The sequence below is a fragment of the Cherax quadricarinatus genome, chromosome 59 (assembly GCF_038502225.1).
Source record: "Cherax quadricarinatus isolate ZL_2023a chromosome 59, ASM3850222v1, whole genome shotgun sequence".
NCBI lineage: Eukaryota > Metazoa > Arthropoda > Malacostraca > Decapoda > Parastacidae > Cherax > Cherax quadricarinatus.
The window spans coordinates 1449504-1471979 of record NC_091350.1 but is presented as its reverse complement, the minus strand read 5'-3'; the positions used below and the strand labels follow the sequence as shown (position 1 = coordinate 1471979).

The window sequence follows — 22476 nt, the reverse complement described above, 5'->3', positions numbered from 1 at the left end:
CATATATCCCCCGCTCTTAGCCACTGTCAGCCCAGGCATGTATTCCCCAGCTCTCAGCCACTGCCAGCCCAGGCATGTATTCCCCAGCTCTCAGCCACTGCCAGCTCAGGCGTGTATCCCCCAGCTCTCAGCCACTGTCAGCCCAGGCATGTATCTCCAGCTCTCAGCCACTGCCAGCCCAGGCATGTATCACCCCAGCTCTCAGCCACTGTCAGCCCAGGCATGTATCCCCCAGCTCTCAGCCACTGCCAGTTCAAACATGTATCCCCAGCTCTCAGCCACTACCAACCCGGGCATGTATCCCACAGCTCTCAGCCACTGTAAGCCCAGGCATGTATCGCCCAGTTCTCAGCCACTGTCAGCCCAGGCATATATTCCCCAGTTCTCAGCCACTGCCAGCCCAGGCATGTATCCCCTTGTTCTCGGCCACTGTCAGCCCACGCATGTATCCCCCAGCTCTCAGCCACTGTCAGCCCAGGCATGTATCCCCCAGCTCTCAGCCACTGCCAGCCCAGGCATGTATCCCCCAGCTCTCAGCCACTGCCAGCCCAGGCATGTATCCCCCAGCTCTCAGCCACTGTCAGCCCAGGCATGTATCCCCCAGCTCTCAGCCACTGCCAGCCCAGGCATGTATCCCCCAGCTCTCAGCCACTGCCAGCCCAGGCATGTATCCCCCAGCTCTCAGCCACTGTCAGCCCAGGCATGTATCCCCCAGCTCTCAGCCACTGTCAGCCCAGGCATGTATCCCCCAGCTCTCAGCCACTGCCAGCCCAGGCATATATCCCCGAGCTCTCAGCCACTGTCAGCCCAGGCATATATTCCCCGCTCTTAGCCACTGTCAGCCCAGGCATGTATCCCCAGCTCTCAGCCACTGCCAGCCCAGGCATGTATCCCCCAGCTCTCAGCCACTGTCAGCCCAGGCATGTATCCCCCAGCTCTCAGCCACTGTCAGCCCAGGCATGTATCCCCTAGTTCTCGGAAACTGTCAGCCCAGGCATGTATCCCCCAGCTCTCAGCCACTGTCAGCCCAGGCATGTATTCCCCAGCTCTCAGCCACTGTCAGCCCAGGCATATATCCCCCGCTCTCAGCGACTTCCAGCCCAGGCATGTTTACCCCAGCTCTCAGACACTGTCAGCCCAGGCATGTATCCCCAAGCTCTCAGAAACTGTCAGCCCAGGCATGTATCCCCCAGCTCTCAGCCACTGTCAGCCCAGGCATGTATCCCCCAGCTCTCAGCCACTGCCAGCCCAGGCATGTATGCCAGCCCAGGCATGTATCCCCCAGCTCTCTCAGCCATCAGCCCAGGCATGTATCCCCCGCTCTCAGCCACTGCCAGCCCAGGCATGTATGCCCCAGCTCTCAGCCACTGTCAGCCCAGGCATGTATCCCCCAGCTCTCAGCCACTGTCAGCCCAGGCATGTATCCCCCAGCTCTCAGTATCTCCACTGTCAGCCCAGGCATGTATCCCCCAGCTCTCAGCCACTGTCAGCCCAGGCATGTATCCCCCAGCTCTCAGCCACTGTCAGCCCAGGCATGTATCCCCCAGCTCTCAGCCACTGTCAGCCCAGGCATGTATTCCCCAGCTCTCAGCCACTGCCAGCCCAGGCATGTATCCCCCAGCTCTCAGCCACTGCCAGCCCAGGCATGTATCCCTCAGCTCTCAGCCACTGCCAGCCCAGGCATATATCCCCCGCTCTCAGCCACTGTCAGCCCAGGCATGTATCCCCCAGCTCTCAGCCACTGCCAGCCCAGGCATGTATCCCCCAGCTCTCAGCCACTGCCAGCCCAGGCATGTATCCCCCAGCTCTCAGCCACTGCCAGCCCAGGCATGTATCCCCCAGCTCTCAGCCACTGCCAGCCCAGGCATATATCCCCCAGCTCTCAGCCACTGTCAGCCCAGGCATGTATCCCCTAGTTCTCAGCCACTGTCAGCCCAGGCATGTATCCCCCAGCTCTCAGCCACTGCCAGCCCAGGCATGTCAGCCCAGGCATGTATGCCCCAGCTCTCAGCCACTGCCAGCCCTGGCATGTATCCCCCAGCTCTCAGCCACTGCCAGCCCAGGCATGTATAGCTCTCAGCCACTGTCAGCCCAGGCATGTATCCCCCAGCTCTCAGCCACTGTCAGCCCAGGCATGTATCCCCAGCTCTCAGCCACTGTCAGCCCAGGCATGTATTCCCCAGCTCTCAGCCACTGCCAGCTCAGGCGTGTATCCCCCAGCTCTCAGCCACTGTCAGCCCAGGCATGTATCTCAAACATGTATCCCCAGCTCTCAGCCACTGCCAGCCCAGGCATGTATCCCCCCAAGCTCTCAGCCACTGTCAGCCCAGGCATGTATCCCCCAGCTCTCAGCCACTGCCAGCCCAGGCATGTATCTCCAGCTCTCAGCCACTACCAGCCCAGGCATGTATCCCACAGCTCTCAGCCACTGTAAGCCCAGGCATGTATCCCCCAGATCTCAGCCACTGTCAGCCCAGGCATATATTCCCCAGTTCTCAGCCACTGCCAGCCCAGGCATGTATCCCCTAGTTCTCGGCCACTGTCAGCCCAGGCATGTATCCCCCAGCTCTCAGCCACTGTCAGCCCAGGCATATATCCCCCAGCTCACAGCCACTGCCAGCCCAGGCATGTATCCCCCAGCTCCCAGCCACTGCCAGCCCAGGCATGTATCCCCCAGCTCTCAGCCACTGTCAGCCCAGGCATTTATCCCCCAGCTCTCAGCCACTGCCAGCCCAGGCATGTATCCCCCGGCTCTCAGCCACTGCCAGCCCAGGCATGTATCCCCCAGCTCTCAGCCACTGCCAGCCCAGGCATGTATCCCCCAGCTCTCGGCCACTGTCAGCCCAGGCATGTATCCCCCAGCTCTCAGCCACTGCCAGCCCAGGCATGTATTCCCCAGCTCTCAGCCATTGTCAGCCCAGGCATGTATCCCCAGCTCGCAGCCACTGTCAGCCCAGGCATGTATCCCCTAGCTCTCAGTCACTGCCAGCCCAGGCATATATCCACCCAGCTCTCAGCCACTGTCAGCCTAGGCATGTATCCCCCAGCTCTCAGCCACTGCCAGCCCAGGCATGTATCCCCCAGTTCTCAGCCACTACCAGCCCGGGCATGTATCCTCCAGCTCTCAGCCACTGACAGCCCAGGCATGTATCCCCCAGCTCTCAGCCACTGTCAGCCCAGGCATGTATCCCCAGCTCTCAGCCACTGCCAGCCCAGGCATGTATCCCCCTAGCTCTCAGCCACTGTCTGCCCAGGCATGTATCCCCCACCTCTCAGCCACTGCCAGCCCAGGCATGTATCCCCAGCTCTCAGCCACTGTAAGCCCGGGCATGTATCCCACAGCTCTCAGCCACTGTAAGCCCAGGCATGTATCGCCCACTTCTCAGCCACTGTTAGCCCAGGCATATATTCCCCAGTTCTCAGCCAATGCCAGCCCAGGCATGTATCCCCCAGCTCTCAGTCACTGCCAGCCCAGGCATGTATCCCCTAGTTCTCAGGCACTGCCAGCCCAGGCATGTATCCCATAGTTCTCAGCCACTGTCAGCCCAGGCATGTATCCCCTAGTTCTCAGCCACTGCCAGCCCAGGCATGTATCCCCCAGCTCTCAGCCACTGCCAGCCCAGGCATGTATCCTCTAGTTCTCAGCCACTGCCAACCCAGGCATGTATCCCCTAATTCTCAGCCACTGCCAGCCCAGGCATGTATCCCCTAGTTCTCAGCCACTGCCAGCCCAGGCATGTATCCCCCAGCTCTCAGCCACTGCCAGCCCAGGCATGTATCCCCCAGCTCTCAGCCACTGTCAGCCCAGGCATGTATCCCCCAGCTCTCAGCCACTGCCAGCCCAGGCATATATCCCCCAGCTCTCAGCCACTGTCAGCCAAGTCATGTATCACAAGAAAAAATATAGAAATTAGTGTTGATACATTTAGTTTTGGTTTTTTCTTTGCCTTCTGAACGTTGAACCGGGAGCATGTTAATTAGTTAAGGAGCGAGTTAAAGGAGAGAGTGAGCGAGTTGTGCGAGTTAGAATAATGTGTGGGGTTAATAAGGTAAGTGCAAGATTCGGTTTGATGATCACTGGATGGAGTTAGGTTAGTGTGGAATTGGGTTAAACGAAAGTTGTGTGTGTTATATTAGAAAGGGATTGAGTGTGGGAGTTAGATTAGTGTGGGAGTGGCTTAGATGGACGTGGTAGGGAGTTAGATGGGTGTGGGAGGGACTAAAATGGGTGTGAGAGGGACTAAGACGGGTGTGTGAGGGACTATGACGGGTGTAGGAGGGACTAAGACAGGTGTGGGAGGGACTAAAATGGGTGTGAGAGGGACTAAGACGGGTGTGTGAGGGACTATGACGGGTGTAGGAGGGACTAAGATGGGTGTCGGAGGGACTAAGATGGGTGTGGGAGGCACTAAGATGGGTGTGGGAGGGACTAAGACAGGTGTGGGAGGGACTAAAATGGGTGTGAGAGGGACTAAGACGGGTGTGTGAGGGATTATGACGGGTGTAGGAGGGACTAAGATGGGTGTGGGATGGACTAAGATGGGTGTGGGATGGACTAAGATGGGTGTGGGATGGACTAAGATGGGTGTGGGAGGGACTAAGATGGGTGTGGGATGGACTAAGATGGGTGTGGGATGGACTAAGATGGGTGTGGGATGGACTAAGATGGGTGTGGGATGGACTAAGATGGGTGTGGGATGGACTAAGATGGGTGTGGGATGGACTAAGATGGGTGTGGGAGGGACTAAGATGGGTGTGGGATGGACTAAGATGGGTGTGGGATGGACTAAGATGGGTGTGGGATGGACTAAGATGGGTGTGGGATGGACTAAGATGGGTGTGGGATGGACTAAGATGGGTGTGGGATGGATTAAGATGGGTGTGGGATGGACTAAGATGGGTGTGGGATGGACTAAGATGGGTGTGGGATGGACTAAGATGGGTGTGGGATGGACTAAGATGGGTGTGGGATGGACTAAGATGGGTGTGGGATGGACTAAGATGGGTGTGGGATGGACTAAGATGGGTGTGGGATGGACTAAGATGGGTGTGGGATGGACTAAGATGGGTGTGGGATGGACTAAGATGGGTGTGGGATGGACTAAGATGGGTGTGGGATGGACTAAGATGGGTGTGGGATGGACTAAGATGGGTGTGGGATGGACTAAGATGGGTGTGGGATGGACTAAGATGGGTGTGGGAGGGACTAAGATGGGTGTGGGATGGACTAAGATGGGTGTGGGATGGACTAAGATGGGTGTGGGATGGACTAAGATGGGTGTGGGATGGACTAAGATGGGTGTGGGATGGACTAAGATGGGTGTGGGATGGACTAAGATGGGTGTGGGATGGACTAAGATGGGTGTGGGATGGACTAAGATGGGTGTGGGATGGACTAAGATGGGTGTGGGATGGACTAAGATGGGTGTGGGATGGACTAAGATGGGTGTGGGAGGGACTAAGATGGGTGTGGGAGGGACTAAGATGGGTGTGGGAGGGACTAAGATGGGTGTGGGATGGACTAAGATGGGTGTGGGAGGGACTAAGATGGGTGTGGAAGGGACTAAGATGGGTGTGGGATGGACTAAGATGGGTGTGGGATGGACTAAGATGGGTGTGGGATGGACTAAGATGGGTGTGGGATGGACTAAGATGGGTGTGGGATGGACTAAGATGGGTGTGGGATGGACTAAGATGGGTGTGGGATGGACTAAGATGGGTGTGGGATGGACTAAGACAGGTGTGGGAGGGACTAAAATGGGTGTGAGAGGGACTAAGACGGGTGTGTGAGGGACTATGACGGGTGTAGGAGGGACTAAGATGGGTGTGGGAGGGACTAAGACGGGTGTGGGAGGGACTAAGATGGGTGTGGGAGGGACTAAGATGGGTGTGAATTTAGATGGAGTTGAAGGAGTATATGAGCTGGAGTGGCGTGGGAGAGTCGTGGGAGAGTCGTGGGTGAGAATATAACGTGACAAGGAAGTTTGATGGCTGTTAGAGTTGAAGCTTAGTAGGAGAGATATTAGAATAAAAACAGTGTAGGAGCCGGGTGTCGGAGTGAATTACAGAGGTGCGAGAATAAGTCATAGATGTGGTGGACATCTATAAAAGTTGGAGTACAACCCACTTTCGAAAGATAAATATCAGTACCAGAAACTTGTCATTAGAATTCGGTACTAGATCCACATGTTCAAGGTCAACTCTCTCAAACACAGCAACATCTTGGGATCTTGAGGCAGGGAATTTTTCAAAGTTTGCCTAGCCTGTAGGCCCGACCTACTTCCACTAGTGGGGGGTTTTCCCCACTGGTGACACCGCCTACAACTGCTCCATCTCTTCTATCTGCAGTATATAACCCGTATCTCTGCGAATATGCTGCACTTATACCCAAATGGTTGGACTGAATACAGACCCAGGGCTGAGGGACTGCTTACCTCTAAACTTATACCTTTCTCTGCATTAGACTGAAGAAGCCGCTGGCTAGCAAAACGTTTCCAAAATAAAGATACCTAAATATTACACAAGTATCTAATTTATCAACATATCAACTAAGGAAAGAAAATCTAAACAGTGAGATAATCGATAGACCGTCAAATGACCTCAGTTCAAATCCCCGAAAAGCTACGCATTGTTATATGTGTCTATTGCGTTCTCATAGTTCATAGTTAAGAAGGGAGAAGAGTGTATTTTGCCCTTAGTTGCAAAAACCGTGCGACGTCCCCGGTGAAAAAAAAAAAAGTCAGTTGGTGTCACAATTGGTGGCCTCTGCTAACACTATAGGACACTTGTGACTACATTTTGTGGCAGGGTGAGAATGTTCCACAAATAACCCGCACATAGAAGAGAGGAGTTTACGGCGACGTTTCGGTCCGACTTGGGCCATTTACAGAGTCACACGGGTGAGAATGTCCTATATGGGGGACCACTTGACCAGTGCAGTGATGGACTGTCTTAAGCAGGCTCCCAGTTCGAATTCTTGAAAAAGCCTGAGCATTGTTACAAGCGTCTATTACCTCGTCACAGTATATATTTTAAATACTAGATTAAACGTACAAAATTTTAATTGATATGGCACATAAGGATGGTTCACGTCTTGCCATACGAAACAGAGATGGACTATTTGAATTATGGGGGACTTGGTACAAAGGGACACAGGTTGAAACTGACGACACAGACGAGCCATAGGGATGTTAGGAAGCATTCCTTTAGTCTCGGTGTGATTGGGACTATTTGAGTTAGACGTAAATCCAGTACACAGCGCTAAGAGTAGGTATCATAAGTACCAATATGCCAAAAATTAGTCTATGAAAGATGCGGGCCCAGGAGCTCAGCCTCGGATAGCTAAACTCACAGATACACACACACACACACACACACACACACACACACACACACACACAGTGGAGTTTCTCCAGTCAGTGATGGGGGTCTCAAGCCTCTTACATCCCGTCTGTGTAGCAACTTTCAAATGAGAAATCTCAGGAGCTCCGCCGGAAAACTGCAGCCCCTCCCGATTCTGCAATTCTCATAATGCAGCCTCCAACCACGAAGCAATCTGGGAGAGAGCTCGACTGCAACCAGGACACCCTCCCTCCTCTCTCCCTCCCTTCCTGTGAAAAAATCTGTCCCTTTATAACTTGGTGGCGGTAGGTAGCGGCCTTAACTACTCCCACAAAGCTGTCTGTCTGACGGTTCTGGTGCTTTAGCGCCTAATAGATGTTTCACGGTAGTGTTTTGGTGGGCGATGTCATGTTGCGCAACGCGATGGTTTAAAGTTTTCTTGTTATTAGGGCGATAACAGAGGTCTTGCGACGACCAGTTTCGGAAACTTGTATGACGCTGGAAACTGTTTCTCCCTGACTTTGATAGCACTTTCGTTATATGATTATAAACACGGTTCACGAACCTCGTGCGTGCGTTCGTGTGGGTGTGCGCTTGTATGAGTGTGTTCTGTGTTTGTGTGTCTGTGTGTGTGTGTGTGTGTACTCACCTATTTGTGGTTGCAGGGGTCGATTCACAGCTCCTGGCCCCGCCTCTGTGTGTGTGTGTGTGTGCGCGCGCGCTTGAGCGTGTGTGCCCAGGATTAACTTACACTCCTTACTTCACAGGCAGCTAACTGGCTTCTCTGAATCCCTCCAAACATTGCTACTTTGTTCACACTCCAACAGCACTTCAAATCCCTAAGACCACTTGCCTTCATTCCAAATGAATACACCTGCACGTTTTGAAAACACAATGCAGTGCGAACTTTTTCTGCGACAATATGTACTTGTCACAATGTAATCAGTCCATTGATGGACTGATTACATCGACTCCAGGCTGAGGGACTGACTACCTCAAACTACTCCTGATCTTTATCATTCTTTTTTGTATTGCACTAATGAAGCCACTGTGTGGTGAAACTTTCCCATAATAAAGATACCCAAGTGTTGTACATGTATCTAATTTATAAATTTATCGGTTCTCTGAATCAGTTATCAAAAATATTGACGGGGTTCAGAACCATAAAAAAAAAAACACAACCTAACTATGATCCTTTTTTTTTCATTCTTAAACAAATTTCTCTCCTACGTATTTCAATATTAATATAAATTACTGATCTTTCAGTTCCATTCCATCCTTCACACTGAGCATTTCAGTATTTAGTGATGCATTAAACCCCTACGATAGAAGACAGGACATAAGTCAGGCGAACAAGGGCAATAAATGTAAGGGAACATACCTGGAGTTTCCACTCGCCCCAGGAACGAGCCTGGATCCTTCATTTGTAAGCCCATGCTGCTGCTACTTGAGCCACGAGTATAGACAGAAATCATGGATAGGTTGTCAGCCCAATTTCACGTCAGAGATCTGAAAATAAAAATTAATAGTGTTAGGAAGTGCTTTTTCTTTTCATCTGAATCAACAGCAAGAATGATTTTAGGTATATAGGAAGAATCTGGTACGTAAAAAAAAGAGCAAGTCGCCTAAAAGCGAGTTTACTATTTTTTTTTTTTTGGCACACATTGACGGTCTACCTGGAGGGTCTACCTGGAGGGTCTACCTGGAGGGTCTACCTGGAGGGTCTACCTGGAGGGTGTTAACGCCCCTGTGGTCCGGTCCTTGACCAGGCATCCCAGGGTGCGCACAATAGTGGTTGATACGAACATAAGAAAAGAATGGAGGAACGCTGCAGAAGGCCTACTGGCCCATACTACCGAAGGTGGGATAACTGCAGCATTGCTTCCTGGATACAGGAATATTTAAAGGGACTCAGATCACATTCTGCCTATATTATTATTATTATTATTATATGTATAAACCCGTAGGGATTATACAGCGCCTGTAGGGGGGGGGCGGATGAAAGACATTCAGGCTTAATTCAGGGAACTGGAGCACAGATCCAATTCCCTAGATCAAGAGCCCCTCACCAGCGTCAAGGAACCTCCCTTAAGGGGCATTATGGTTATAATGAAACTGGTACATCTCTCCATGTATATAGCCAAAGGGGTCTGAATATCATTGCCAAAAATATGCCAACAAGTACGTAATTAAGACGATACGAAGTTCTTAGCATTTTACTGAGATTTTTCGTCCGCCATGGAAGTTTAGCAGCCCATCTGTACTGTTAAACTGCGGACTGATAAGTTTATCAATTAATCCATTATCAGCTTATCAATTCAGATGGGTTTATAAAGTCCCCCGGTAGACGTAACTTCTTATCAATAAAATAAACTTCTGTTGTGTCTTGTTTACATATAAATTGTTTATATCTCGGTATGAACCCGGTGAAATATGTTGTACTGATTCAAGAATTTCTGTTTGGTGGTGTAAAGGCGAAATGCAGCTTTAACAAGAGAAGGAAAACTCTCATTTCTTGGTTCAAGAGCTCGACCTCAACATCAAGGCACACCGCCCCTCCGTACTCACCTTGAAGGAGAGTTGTTACCTTAGGAAGAGAAACCTGTGTGTGTGTGAACCATGGCTGGATTCGGGGATCTGATAAAATCCTCTGAATTCATTCAGTCTGGTGTGTTAGCGGGAGTGGCGCTGCGTGCCACTGAAAGATTTTGTTCGTATTACACCAGTGTGGTTCATTCAACGCAAGGGGTGGAGAAGGCTCGATCCTCCTTCAGCTTAACTGAGGCACACTCACTGATCTGTCAGGCTGTTGGTAATCGCCTGACGGATCGTTTAAAGAATTTTAACCATTCTACTTAAAATAGATTCGAACGTAATAACAACAATAACAGTAAGAATAAATAATAATAACTAACAATAATATAAAAAAGTGATAATGCAAAAGTTATCTTAAAAATCACAGAATTAAAGACAAATACCGTAAAAGTTAATAGACAGGATATTGACTCAAAAAAAAAAAAGAAACACAACGAAACCAAGAAAAATTGTGCAACTGGGGTAAAATACTGAATAATAGAAACCACAGAAGTTAGTCAGTCCTCATGAGGGTTTAGCCGGGAAGCCCAACACGCACTCCCAACACGTCCAGCCTTCTCCAGTGGCCACTAACTGGATTTTGTTTGTTTTTTTCTTTTACCATGTTGATGTAAGGGTGAGAATGGACAAATATTTCTTGAAAATATAGTTCCTGGTATTGATTTAGAAGTTGAAACTGTGTGTTTTGGGATGCTGCTAGAGCACACTCGGCGTCAAGTGTACACAGTATTTTATCCACTCAACCAGATTGCAGATAATAGTTGTGTAAAGTACTGTGTACTCTGATGCTGAGTTTGCAGGTTCGAATACTGCTGTGGACCGAGAGATAATGGGGGGATCCAGTAATGGATCACAACTCTACGATGAACTGACTACAGATGGTGGTCATTTTTATTTTATGAAAGTAGGGAAAAGACACAAATAACGCAGAGTCAGCCTTTATTTTCGACGTTTTTCTCAGGACTGAGCTTCTTAAAAGCTCAGTCATGAGCGAAACGTCTTAAACGGTTTGTTTCTACGTTACTTGTTCTTATTCCTTCTCTGCTTGGTGCCTCTCCCCACCCACTACCCCTCCCCAAGCCTCCCCTCCCTTTCCACTCCCCTTCCCCTCCAGTCACCAGCATAATTGTTGTAAACAAGGGGAATGAAACCGGTTTTGGTGCAGTGGAAGCTGACGCCATACATGGACTCTAAAGCCAATACGACAGAGCTAAATCACGCGAGTCTACAGGAAGTTGAGGTGGCCCCAGGAGCTCGAGCTCATCCCTTGAACTCAAATAGTTAATTACAGACTGGGGAGGTCAAACACACATGCATGCACACACACACACACACACACACACACACACACACACACACACACACACACACACACACACACACACACAGATTCCATAACAATGGTCCCAGCACGCTTCCTTGTGGAACACTTGCCCCAATAGGATGTCTTGCTGATTCCGTTCCATTGAGAACTACCCTAGAGATCTACCATGAAAGTAGAGCGTAGAGCCTGCAATTCCCAGTGCTTGAAGTCTCTCTCTTTCTCTCTCTCTCTCTCTCTCTCTCTCTCTCTCTCTCTCTCTCTCTCTCTCTCTCTCTCACACACACACACACATGCACACATACAAGCCCGCATATACAACAGGCCTAGTGTCTAATCGACATGTGCCTAGGACAAAATGGTAACTAACACACACACAAGCTATGAATCGACCCCTGCGACCACAAATAACATAACTGTCCTCCAAGATTTGTAAGTTATACCATAAATTAAGGAAAGATCTTAAACTTCACCTTACGAAACATACAAAGCAAATATGATAGTAATTATGGACAAGGTAGATTATAGTGGAAAAATGAACATGATATTAGAAGACGAAGGAACTTACGTGCCTCTTAAGGTACACGTCCACCTTACCCCAATCCTTCCAGGATACGACCCACAACTGGCGAACGCTGAGGTACCTATTGACTCTTAAAGGTAAACAGGAGCAAGTGCATTTGCCCAAAGTCTCAATCCACCCGATATTGCGCCCGGGTCATTCTATTGTGGGCTTCTGGCGCTACCACCGAGATACCAGCAACCTCATGGTGGCAGGGAGAATGGTGAATGGGGGAGGAGGGAAAGGGGTTGTGTGGAGGCTCTGGAGGTGGGAGGGGAAGGCTGTGAGGTTGGGGAACACACTGTCAAGCAGCATTAAGCGAGGAGAACAATGCCTAGCCTAGTATGGCGCTCCTCACTCGGTCTCCCCTGGTTCTGCTCTTCCAAGGCCATTGTCGCGCTGACTAATAAACTTCATAAAGCTCAGCGAGCCCAATGTCAGGTTAATATAAGTGTATTCAACACTGGTGTTCCCTACATACTCAATGACAGCTTTATTGTCCCTTGACTGATCAGTTAACCTCTTGGACGTCACCAAGATTGGCAAATCAATATTGATCTTATATATACAAATATTGTATGTATATGTGTGTGTGTTAGTTACCATTTTGTCCTAGGCACATGTCGATTAGACACTAGGCCTGTTGTATATGCGTGCTTGTATGTGTGCATGTGTGTGTGTGCGTGTGCGCGTGTATGTGTGTATGTATGTGTGTGTACTCACCTATTTGTGTGTGTGTGTGTGTGTGTGTGTGTGTGTGTGTGTGTGTGTGTGTGTGTGTGTGTGCGCGCGTGTATGTGTGTATGTATGTGTGTGTACTCACCTATTCGTGTGTGTGTGTACTCACCTATTTGTGTGTGTGTGTACTCACCTATTTGTGTGTGTATGTACTCACCTGTTTGTGTGTGTGTGTACTCACCTATTTGTACTCACCTATTTGTGGCTGCAGGGGTCGAGTCATAGCTCCTGGCCCCGCCTCTTCACTGATTGCTACTAGGTCCTCTCTCTCCCTGCTCCATGAGCTTTATCATACCTCGCCTTAAAACTATGTATGGTTCCCGCCTCCACTACGTCACTTTCTAGGCTATTCCACGGCTTGACTACTCTATGACTGAAGAAATACTTCCTAACATCCCTTTGATTCATCTGAGTCTTCAACTTCCAATTGTGACCTCTTGTGTCTGTGTCCCATCTCTGGAACATCCCGTCTTTGTCCACCTCGTCTATTCCGCGCAGTATTTTATATGTCGTTATCATGTCTCCCCTGACCCTCCTTGCCTCCAGTGTCGTCAGGCCGATTTCCCTCAACCTTTCTTCGTAGGACAATCCCCGTAGCTCTGGGACTAGTCTTGTTGCAAACCTTTGCACTTTCTCTAATTTCTTGACGTGCTTGACTAGGTGTGGATTCCAAACTGGTGCTGCATACTCCAGTATGGGCCTGACGTAAATGGTATACAGAGTCTTGAACGAATCCTTACTGAGGTATCGGAACGCTATCCGTAGGTTTGCCAGGCGCCCATATGCTGCAGCAGTTATCTGATTGATGTGCGCCTCAGAAGATATGCTCGGTGTTATACTCACCCCCAGATCTTTTTCCTTGAGTGAGGTTTGCAGTCTTTGGCCATCTAAACTATGTTGTGTCTGCGGTCTTCTTTGCCCTTCCCCAATCTTCATGACTTTGCATTTGGCAGGGTTAAATTCAAGGAGCCAGTTGCTGGACCAGGCTTGCAGCCTGTCCAGGTCTCTTTGTAGTCCTGCCTGATCCTCATCCGATTTGATTCTTCTCATTAACTTCACATCGTCCGCAAACAAGGACACTTCTGAGTCTATCCCTTCCGTTATGTCATTCACATATACCAAGAACAGCACAGGTCCTAGGACTGACCCCTGTGGAACCCAGCTTGTCACAGGCGCCCACTCTGACACCTCGTCGCGTACCATGACTCGTTGTTGCCTCCCTGTCAGGTATTCTCTGATCCATTGCAGTGTCTTTCCTGTTATGTGTGCCTGATGCTCTAGCTTTTGCAGTAACCTCTTGTGAGGAACTGTGTCGAAGGCCTTCTTGCAGTCCAAAAAAATGCAGTCGATCCACCCCTCTCTCTCTTGTCTTCTGTCACTTTGTCATAAAACTCTAGTAGGTTTGTGACACAGGATTTTCCCTCCCTGAAACCATGCTGGTTGTCAATTATACACTTGTTTCTTTCCAGGTGCTCCACCACTCTCCTCCTGATGATCTTCTCCATGACCTTGCATACTATACATGTAGTGATACAGGTCTGTAGTTTAGTGCCTCATGTCTGTCTCCCTTTTTAAAAATTGGGACTACATTTGCCATCTTCCATACCTCGGGGAGTTGCCCAGTTTCAAATGATGCGTTGAAGATCTTTGTTAACGGTACACACAATATATCTGCTCCCTCTTTAAGGACCCACGGAGAGATGTCTGGTCCCACCGCCTTTGAGGTGTCAAGTTCGCATAGCAGCTTCTTCACCTCCTCCTTGGTTATATGTACCTCATCCAGCACTTGCTGGTGCACCCCCCTGCTCTGATTTCCTGGAGTCCTACTGGTTTCCACTGTAAATACTTCTTTAAATCTTGTGTTGAGCTCCTGACATACCTCCCGGTCGTTTCTTGTGAATTCCCCATCACCCTTCCTCAGTCTGATTACCTGGTCCTTGACTGTTGTTTTCCTCCTGATGTGGCTGTACAACAGCTTCGGGTCAGTCTTGACTTTCGATGCTATGTCATTTTCGTATTGCCGCTGAGCCTCCCTTCTTATCTGTGCATATTCGTTTCTGACTCTTCGGCTAATCTCTTTATTTTCCTGAGTTCTCTGTCTTCTGTACCTTTTCCATTCTCTAGTACACCTAGTGTTTGCCTCCCTACACCTTTGGGTGAACCAAGGACTCGTTCTGTTCTTCCCATTATTTCTGTTTCCCTTAGGAACAAACCTCTCCTCTGCCTCCTTGCATTTTGTTGCCACATAGTCCATCATTTCTTGTACTGGTTTTCCTGTCAGTTCCCTCTCCCACTGAATGTCTTGAAAGAAGTTCCTCAAGCCTGAGTAGTTCCCCCTTTTGTAGTTTGATTTTTCCTACCCTATTCCTGCTGCTCTCTCCACTTGGAGCTCAACTATGTAGTCGAAGCACAGAACCATATGATCACTAGCTCCCAGGGGCCTTTCATACATGATATCCTCGATGTCAGAACTACTCAAGGTGAATACAAGGTCCAGTCTTGCTGGTTCATCCTATCCTCTCTCTCTGGTAGTGTCTCTAACATGTTGATGCATGAGGTTTTCCAGTACCACATCCATCATCTTGGCTCTCCATGTTTCGGGACCCCCATGGGGCTCCAGGTTTTCCTAGTCAATCTCCTTGCGATTGAAATCACCCATAACTAGTAACTTTGCTCCCCCCATGTGTGCTCTCCTGGCCACCTCGGCTAGTGTGTCGATCATTGCTCTGTTGCTCTCATCGTATTCTTCTCTTGGCCTCCTGTAGTTCTGTGGTGGGTTGTACATTACTACAATTATCACCTTATGTCCCTCAGATTGGATTGTTCCTACTAAGTAGTCCTTTTCGCCCGTGCCATCCATTCCTTCCATTTTCTCAAACCCCCACTGGTTTTTAATGAGCAGTGCAACTCCTCCTCCCCCTCTCCTCCCTCTGTCTTTCCTGAGGATTTGATATCCGGGTGGAAAGATTGAATCTGTTATTATTCTGCTGAGTTTTGTTTCTGTGAGTGCTATTATGTCTGGGGATGTCTCCTTGATTCTTTCGTGCCACTCCTCATACTTATTTATTATTCCATCTGCATTTGTATACCACACCTTCAACTTCTTTTCTAAGATTGTGGTCTGGGAGGTGTATTGGGGTTGGGGAAGTGGGAGACCTGATAAGGAACTATGGGTGGTTGCTGTGGGGGTAGAGTTTGTAATGCAGTGGGGGGGGGGCATTGGATGTGGCATGTGTGTGTGCGTGTGTGTGTGTTTGTGTATGTGTATGTGTGTGTGTGTATGTGTGTGTGTATATGTGTATGTATATGTGTGTGCTCACCTGTGTGTGTGTGTGAGATTATATATATATATATATATATATATATATATATATATATATATATATATATATTATATATATATATATATATATATATATATATATATATATATATATATATATATATATATATATATATATATATATATATATATATATATATATATATATATATATATATATATATATATAAAACGAGAGGCCCTTTTGTTACAGTAGTGTGCAAATTAATTGGGACAGGAATAAATTTTGAGATTATCTCATAATATATCCTAGTCTCCTGCTTAATTAATTTGGGTTCTTTTCTTTTCAGAAGCGTTTACTGCCGACTTCTGACAACCATCCGGCTGTGGTGTTACCCTGAGACTCTCGTCAGTGCTACAACAGCTGTTGTTCTGTAAGGGTATTCCTGCAAACATGCTCCACATTTTTGCTAAATTCTTCATTTCATGATTACTGCTGAAATTCTTGACGGATGTTACACTTAGGAAGCATGCAAGTATTGTAGCTCTTAGAAAACATACTGATTTGAGTGTCAGACAGATCGTCAAAAGTTTAAGTCTAGCAAAGTCAAATGTTTGTCAGATTCTGAAGAGAGTTAATGACATTGGTGACTGGAGCGCCGTGTCAAGAAAGATGTGGAAGAAAACGAAAGATCACACCTCACGATGACAAGGTTATAAGAAATAGTGTGAAGGATCCCAAGAAAATCAGCAAAGATCTACAGAGAGATTTGGCTTCAGCTGGCGTAAATGTAGATCCTTCAGTTCTTCGACGAAGACTCCTTGAAGTTGGCAGAACTGCCAGAAAGCCGGTAAAGAAACAAGTTATTGACTGCTGCTATGAAGAAAAACAAAAAAACGGCTGCAGTGGGTGCTCGATAATAAGGGATGGACGACAGATGAACGAAGAAAAGTTAGATTTTCAGATGAGGAGGATTTTGAAGTACGTGGCTACAGATCAATGGAAGTGACATGGAGCAAATGCGAACCTCTTCGGAATGGACATATTCAACAAGATCCAAATTAGTTACCCAAGATGTTTTGGGCAAGTTTTATTGCTGAAGGCCCTGGGCGGCTTGTTATTGTTGAGGGAACGATGAACAGTGACAAATACAAGACAGTCCTGGAAACTCATTTGCTCCTCACTGTGGATAGACTTTCCTGATTGCGAAGGCATTTTCCAGCAGAATCTTACACCACGTTAGCTTGCGTGCGGCCAACAGTAACAGACTGGTTGATCAGACCCTGATCCACCATGAGGCCTGGTCTCAGACCGGGCCGCGGGGGCATTGATCCCCGAAACCCCTTCCAGGTAAACCTTATCCAGGTAAACCTTCTCCAGGTATGCCACACTTCCAGAAAAATGCTGAAATTCTTCGAAGAGAGTGAGCTAAGCGTTCTAAATTGCCCTGGAAACTCTCCTGACCTCAACCAAATTGAGAATGTAAGAGCAATAACCAAACGCAGGATCGCAAAACAGGATTATTCAGTTGCGGAGAAGCTAATTGCCGAAATGTGTTCAACATTGATTGATTTTATGCCAAAGCGTGTAGCAATGCTTATAAGAGCAAAGGGTAATCATATCTCTTATTAAATATATTATCTGTCATATCAAAATAAATGTCTTATTTCATCACTGTCCCAATTAATATGCAAACTACTGTACCTCATAGCACAAAAAAAAAATCCCTCCCACCTCGGGTGATTGGTTGCCTCAGGAACATTCCAAAGTCAGTTATGCGAGTCCTGCACGAGGTACTGGAACGCTGGAAGCTAACCCTTCTGCTCACACCCGTCACTGCTCACACCCATGGACAACACATTATGGATATCACAGTGGCCACTAAAGTTAACTGGAAAACAATTCACGTAATTTACCTCAGCTCATTCGAGATCAGTCTCATTTCAAACTTTCATGGCAAAATAACAATCATACAACCTAGTACACTACTTTTGTACTTTTGTACACTACTTTTGTAAATAACATAATATACAATCATGTGACATTACTTCTATTTAATTCAACAACAAACTTAACCAAACCATAGTTTAACTGTTAACTGCAAAAACTGAATTTTAAGTTATAGTTTTCTTGAGGATTTCACAACACATACATACTTATATAGTATATTAACTTTTTCTTCTGTCTGTGGATCATGGTAAGTTCCTACAAGGCCGACGGGAAAGCAAAGAGGCAGGGACTGTAAGACCAGATCCTCTCACAGAGACGCTAGAAGACGAAGACCACACCTCCTGGGTCTAGTAACCAACCTGAAGCCAAATTCTTTGAGGGAGCCTGTGGGCCCAGGGACCAGAGGCTCAATATCTATCTCCGATTCATTCTTATTGATAATATGAGAGATAGAGAGAGAGAGAGAGAGAGAGAGAGAGAGAGAGAGAGAGAGAGAGAGAGAGAGAGAGAGAGAGAGAGAGAGAGAGAGAGAGAGAGAGAGAGAGAGAAAACAATGTATTTTAGTCTCCTCTGTTATGTTCGTCGCCAGACTGGGAAGTAAGACATCGTCAGCCTTCACCTTTGCACTGCACAAAAGTTGTTGGTATCAAAGAGTAAAAGAAAATCAAACGACTAGTATCAGACGACCTTTCAAAATAAAGAGAATCTGAGATCACTAAATGGCATTTGATGTGTGTGTGTGTGTGTGTGTGTGTGTGTGTGTGTGTGTGTGTAATACAATATATATATATTATGCGTGTTTGTGAAGACCTATCAAAGCTATTGGCCCTGCCTTTCAATTACAGGCATGGAACACAAAACCCATAGGGAATATACAACGCTTGGGGAACCCTTTAGATCGAACCCTTTAGAAACTTGTACTCGTGTCAATGAACCTCCTCTGAACCTTCACTTCTTAAAACTAAATATGCAACAGTGTTCTATCGGAATTTACTGCGTAAAGGATTTTTTCCCTTAAATTTTGGTACAACTTTACGTCAGGAGAAACAGTATCCAGTACTCCTGTGACTCATCGTCGCTCTAAAGTTTCTGTCTTTGTTACTTGATCTACTTCCACTCTTCGTCGTATGTTTTATGTTATGATCGTGCATCGCTTAGCGCATCAGTTCCGGGATAAAGATTGTTTGCAAACCATTACTTTTTTTTCTTCTTTTTTTTTGAGTTTCAGGTCATTTTCTCCAGTGATTCGACACTGGTGACACAGGCTAAAATTCATTCAACCAACTAACCAGTCCACTAACCAGAACACCCACCAGATAGCCCACCCAACAACCCACCCATCCCAAAAGCTCTCCATTCACCCACCAACCCATCCACCAAACAAACCACCAACCCAGCAATCCACTAACCAGCCCACCCACCAAATAACCCACCCACTCACCAGCCTCCTGCACCTGCAGCTCGGGATTGTCTTTCAAAGTCTAATTAACGTTGCAGTTTCTGAAGGAACTCTAAGGCGAGCGTCAACGTATGTTCCGGGTTATAATTACACTTGTAATAAATCATGCGTAATAGCAGCATGTAGCTGTGTCTTGTTTCTTAATGCCGCACTGACCGTCTCCCCAGGCTGGCCTCGGTAACAACAAAAAATGTATTTGGTACCTATTGCCTTTCCTTGCTGTCTGGTGGTCTCATGGCTTCTTGGTGTAGGAAAGTTTACATGCCTTCTGGATTCCAGGCTGTCTAGAGGTCTTGTTTCTTACTGTTTTGAGTTCTTTCCTCCTAGATTCCGTACAGTCCAGAAATCTTATTTCTGCTTGCTGTTTTGAGCTCTCTTTCCCACTGGATTCTATGATGTGGGAATGCCACATTCCATCTTGGCGTCACAAGATAAATACCCCGTCGAGTTGCAGCCTCTAGGGTCATTATAATCTTCCTAGCTATATCTTCAGGCAAACCTAGTCGCCAAGTAGTGGCATACTACACACTATGTGGTCATCTCTCTTGTCCCTTCACTCACCCGTCTGCTACCATCCCTATTCTCCGTTTCTAAGTACAGGCGTTAATTAACAAAATTTATTTACATTAGAGAAGCGTAAAGTTATAGGCTCATTGGCTTTCATTAATCACTGAAGATGCAGCACCAAAGAATCATACATGTATACCACAGGGATGGGAGACATGGACAGATTGGGAAATGCAGTGCAATTAGATTCTTAGGCAGGGTTTCAATGGCAAGTGACCAGAATGAGCCAATTTGAGGGTTAAAGCTAGGCAAGAGAAATAAAGTTAGAGCGAGAATGCATGTATGCACTGTATTTTATATTAATATAATCAAAACTAAGCGCTAAACGCACAAGGATCCTGTATTTTATAACCTTTCTTTCCCATTCCCATCCCTCTAACTTGTACTAAAAGCTTATGCAAATGCAGTTCCGATACCTAACGACATACTTGGCTAAACGAAGCTATAGTTTTAAGGTGGTCAGTCCCTGAGCCTGGAGAAGAATTCTGCTCCTTAGTCTGGAACAATGTGAAGCTGAAGCAACAGTAAGGAGATTTGTATACTGTCAAAGGTGAAGCGCAGATAATTACCTCTCGATGATTACATTCTTACTTCTACTAGTGGGCTCCTCCTCTCATGTCAATATTATCTGTGCCTCGTCTTTTTGCTTCAGTTTCACATTGTTCCAGACTATGGAGCAAAACTCTTCTCCAGGCTGAGGGACTGACCACCTCAAAACTGTCTTCAGGGGTGATGGACTGATTACAGCGCCTCCGAGGAAAGCTCAAGACTGGTCCAGTTCTTCGCGTCAAAAGCCCCTCACCAGCATCCAGGACCCTCCCCTCATGGGCCTTGGGTTAAAAGTTTTTCCCTTCTACCTTGCATGTAAAGTTTTCAATCCTACTTGGTGAGAGAAGGAGTTTTCAACCCTACATCGTGTGTTTCATTCCTTACAGACTTGAATACATGGCAAGCCATGGGCTCTAGTCCTCCGAGCAGTTTACAATCGTGTCATTACGATTAATAGAGTCATTTCTTGAATACAGAAAAAAAAAGATGTGAATATAAGAACATAAGAACATAAGAACGAAGGAACACTGCAGAAGGCCTACTGGCCCATGCGAGGCAGGTCCAAGTCTCCTACCGGCTTAACCCAATGCACCCAACCTAGTCAGGTCAGGTCACATTGACTTAAGGGAGGAACACGGCAACCGACCTGGTAGCACAAGCTATCAGGTCTAACTCACACCCACCCACATCCACTCATGTATTTATCCAACCTATTTTTAAAGCTACACAACGTTCTGGCCTCTATAACGGTACATTTCCAATATTTAGTGAATCCCTCATTCTCACGTGACTTCGAGAATTAATTCTACTCTTATGCTGAAAACTGTATAAAACACCGACAAGATGATTAAGACACATGTATAACAGTTGGATATCTTGACTGGTGAAACGTTTCGCCTACGCAGTAGGTTTCTTAAGTCAAATACAGAGGTAGCAGGTGTAGTAGTCAGTCCCTCAGCCCAGTTCCTCATCCTGGGCTGAGGGACTGACCACCTCAAATCCATTTTCACCAAGGATGATGGACTTGTTACATCTTCATTTCACTACTACACCTGTTGCCTCTGTATGCGAGGAAGTCTACTGTGTGGGCGAAACGTTTCATCAGTAAAGATACCCAACTGTTGTACATGTGTCTTAATCATCACTCCTACTCCTAAAAGTCTGACCTGCGTCCAAAACTTTATTGTTGACTGCCTGGTCAACTAGGCTGTTACTGCCAGATTATTATTATTATTATAATCAAGGGGGAAGCGCTAAACCCGGAGGATTATACAGCGCCTGGGGGGGGGGGATGTGGAAGGCATTCAGGCTTAATTCGGGGAACTGGAGCACAGATCCAATTCCCTAAATCAAGAGCCCCTCACCAACATCAAGGAACTTTCCTTGAGGGGTGGTACTGCCAGAGGCCCTCAGATCTACAGTCATCACAACCCAGTTGCTCTTTCATATATGCTGCATTTTTTCAACGAAAAATTTATTGGCAAGTGCTAAGCCCAAGCGGGTCAGACATGTATCATCTTAGTCTATAGCTCCAATTCCTTGCATCAAAAGCCCCACGTAAGTCCCTCTGATGTGCTCCAGGATGCAGTAGACTAAAGTCCAGAGCTTTGGATTTTCACTTGTCTAATGACTTGATCCAAGGAACTGGAGCTACCTTTCCCTTCCTCCAATCAAACCTGATAACCTTCCGTTCCTCAAGCGCTACATGACCCCTGCGTATTTAACGCTTCCCCACGACCATAACCTAGTTTCTTATAGTGGATATTATATTCATGGAGAAACGCTGAACCGTATGGGGCTATACAGCTTCTGGGGACTAATAATAATCAAATTTGATCCAAGGACGGAGAGTAGCTCCAGCTTCCTGAATCAAGAGCCCATCGCCAGCATCAAGGTACCTCCCATATAACCTTTTAAAATAAACCAGAGGATGTGAATACCAGAGGTCCCCTTCTTGTGGTTGTGAGGTGTCGCGTTTCAGCTCCTGGGCCCAAACTAAGTAGTCACGAGAGTACTAATTCCTAGCCTCGTGGGCCCTAGCATACCTCATCTTAAAGTTCTACATGGTCTTCTTATAGGCCTGAGGAGAGTTGATCCCAGAAGACGAGGA

At 47.2% G+C, this 22476-nt stretch overlaps 1 long non-coding RNA gene across 2 annotated transcripts in view; it reads right to left on the bottom strand.

The window, feature by feature from the left end:
- LOC138854431 (uncharacterized) overlaps nt 1–22476 on the bottom strand; it is a 70085-nt gene that overhangs the window by 37943 nt on the left and 9666 nt on the right. For both annotated transcript variants that reach the window (XR_011393637.1, XR_011393638.1), the window contains one exon: nt 8723–8850. This is a non-coding gene — a long non-coding RNA (uncharacterized lncRNA). The remainder of the gene's footprint in view (nt 1–8722; nt 8851–22476) is intronic.